The sequence below is a fragment of the Frankliniella occidentalis genome, unplaced genomic scaffold (assembly GCF_000697945.3).
Source record: "Frankliniella occidentalis isolate FOCC.00 unplaced genomic scaffold, Focc_3.1 Scaffold1437, whole genome shotgun sequence".
NCBI classification, from domain to species: domain Eukaryota; kingdom Metazoa; phylum Arthropoda; class Insecta; order Thysanoptera; family Thripidae; genus Frankliniella; species Frankliniella occidentalis.
In genome coordinates, this window is record NW_026268539.1 from 5,091 (window position 1) to 5,442 (window position 352).

Sequence of the window (352 nt, forward strand, 5' to 3'; positions counted from 1 at the left end):
GCCGCCGGGGCTCTGAGCCCGGCCTCGGTCTGAGGGACATCTCTCGCTCACTCAATACCATGGAGCCATTTCTTTTGCCCTTCAGGGGGCTGGCTACCGAGGGAGGGCGCGATCCCTCGATGGTCAGCCACCACAACATAGCCTCCCGCCTGCTCCTCGCCTCTCGCTCTCTCCTCCACCACCCCCGCATGTTTCACACCCTCCCGCCGCCGACACTCTCCAGAAGAGCGAGGTTTGCGTTTATTCTAGCCCGCGCGCCGTGTCGGTCACCGGCGGCTCTTCTGACAGAGATAAGATACACGCGGAGATCAGCTCCGCGCTGCCAGCGGCTTACTGACAAGTGTCGCCTGGT